This window comes from Propithecus coquereli, unplaced genomic scaffold, assembly GCF_000956105.1.
Source record: "Propithecus coquereli isolate 6110/MARCELLA unplaced genomic scaffold, Pcoq_1.0 Scaffold102, whole genome shotgun sequence".
Lineage (NCBI taxonomy): Eukaryota > Metazoa > Chordata > Mammalia > Primates > Indriidae > Propithecus > Propithecus coquereli.
This window is the reverse complement of record NW_012134081.1, coordinates 667670-670530: the sequence shown is the minus strand read 5'-3', so window position 1 is coordinate 670530 and position 2861 is coordinate 667670.

Sequence of the window (2861 nt, the reverse complement as noted above, 5' to 3'; positions counted from 1 at the left end):
TTGTACTTGCAGTCCTAATATATTTTTATCTCTATTTACAGTCTGTGTATAATATACCCTCTTCAATATCCCACTAGTGTCCTCAAAAATCACCATACCCAAAACAATTTAATTAGCTGTTGCTCTTCAAAAATCTAAGCTCATTTTGAAATCACTGACCTCTTGGTCATTAAAGTCAGTAACATCATCATATTTTACTACCTCCCTATACTCACTCTTCCTCATGAAATTTATCACTAAATATAGTTGATTTTTTTCAATTTTGCATTTTTTCCATCAGAAAAACTGAAATTAAAGCCTTAAACATATGTACTTGGGATATTGTAATAACGTCTGTATGATCCTTCTGACTCTTAACTGTTATGTCCAAGCTTCATTTTCATACTCTTGTGAGCATTAAATTAAAAAATCAATTAATTCTTCCTGTCTTTCCTGAAAATCTTTTATTCTCATGGAAAAGAAAATCCAAACTTCATATGATATTTTAAATCATTAATAATCTGATCCCCTCTAATTTTGTAACCTTATCTAGCACTACAAATCCATCCCCATCACTTGCTGCCAATGTACAATCCACTTGGACTGCAGCCATTTCTTACGTCTCATGGGGTCCTCGAAACCATCATATTCCTGGCCAATTGCTTCACTTTATATGGGCAATGCCCTGTGTATTTGATGGCTCTTCTACTGTTCTCCTCCCCTCCGCCTATTAGAATTCTACTCATTCTTCACATCTCTACTTCTATACCATATGTTTCATGAAGATTTCCTCAATTCAGCAGTTTGGAATTCATCATACCCTCCTCTGAGCTTTCACAGAATGATTTCATGCCTCCTACTTACGGCATTAATTTCTTTATTTTTCTTTGTTTTATTATGCATGCATATCTTCCCCTGCTGGGAATACAACCTTCTTAAGAGAAGCAATCATATATTAATCACAGTTCTTTGCCTTAAATCCTTTTTGGAATAAGGTGCAGCACAAATACATATATAAATAATAATCTTCATTTTCTTAGTAAATCTGGAACAATGCCCCTCTCACATAAGACATACAATGAATATTTGCTGTATGCATAAATGGATGAATGAATAGCAGATAGATTAAGCAGGCTAGGGAGTATTGAAAATGTTACCCTGAACATTACAATTACAGGAAGATTATCATTAGAAATAATGTGCTAATACAAATACCATTCTGCATGATCAGTTAATGTCAACATTTGTTTATTTTGCACCTGCACAAACCTCAAAAGGCCAAATTATCTTTTTATCCTATCATTCACCTGCTCAAAAATTCAGTGTCTGTCTCAGGATGCTTCAGATCAAATTTAAAGTTCCCTTTTTTGCATGGATAGCATTTTTATTAGCTGTGCTCTTTAACCAATATGCCAGCACATATCAGAATACATGAATACTGTGTTTCTCAAGATTCCCTATGATTCTTCCTCTTTCTTTCCCTTCCTTTCTCCTTCCTTCCCTCCCTCCCTTTCTTTCTTCTCTCTCTCCCTCCCTTTCTTCCTTTTCTCCTTCCTTTTTCATTCTTTATTCTTTCTTTCTTCTCTACTTTCCTTCTTTACTCCTTTTCCCTCTTCCTTTCTTTACCTTCTTACTCTCTTTCTCCTCCTCTCTTTTTCTTAAAAATTTCATTCTCTTTAACATTTTTTTGCTGTTGTTGCTCACTATGCACTATATCCTGATCTGAGAATGCCTCCAACACCACAAAATCCTTACTGCACTTAGGGAACTCACAGTCTAGAGTGAGCCGAGTGTGTGTTGCTGTTTTACCTTTTGTTTTTGTTGTTGGTTTTGCTCTATTATCAGTAAGAATCATTCTTGTTCTCTTCATGGTACAACCCACCATTACCTGTACTCAGCCTTCACATGACAGCTGCAATAACGTCATTCTGCTTCCCCTTCATCCAGAGCTTTCTCCGAAATGGAGAAATCTTGCATAACCATCTCACAACAGAAGTAAGCTACACTACATTTGCTACTCTTCTTGTCATTTCTTTAGATGTGATTCATTTTTACAACATCAGGCTGCCATTTATGCTCTCTTTAGTTGGTTGTTTCATGCATACTTTTCCTATTTCGTCAAGGTTATTGAGTAGTTTTTTTTTTTTTTTTTTGTAGTAGTCCTCATTGCTCCTCGCAAGGATGCTCACGGAGATTTGCTTAATCAACTGAATACTCAAAATATTAACAACAACCAATCAAGAAGGAAAAAAATGCCTATTTGGTTGAGTAAAAACAAAAGTTTACTTAGGAATATTTATTAGCAAATATTTTTCACTAAAATTCTATACAGTGACTCTGATAGGATAGAAACAAATGTCAATAGTGTTTATCTCTGAATATAGAATTTGGGGGACTTTTATATTCTTCTTTGTACATTTCTGTATCACAATAGCTCTTTCTAAATGTATTATTTTTGTTAAAATGAGTAAGTTAAATTTAATAAATCTTAGTATGTCATATTGTGCGCTAAAATATAAAAGCCAAAATAGAAAATTTCCTAAGGAATTTTGAATTTCCAAATATAAAGCATATATGTTTGCCTTCTGGGGAATATGCTAGGTTATTAGTAAGTGTATAGAAGACAGAAATATACGACTGCTTTGGAAAAGCTATTTTACTACATACTTCATCCTATCAAGGACATTATTATTCACTATTAAACAATAGAGGGCAGTAGAATAATGGTTTGTAGAACTTATTTTATTTTTTTTACCAGTTTCTTTAAGAGCTGGAACATAGAATTTACTTTAGATGAAACTAACCAAATCTCTTATTCTAACCCCTAGAAAAATTATCAAAATAGGTCTAACACGTTTATAAAAGAAAAGAAAAGTTAATGT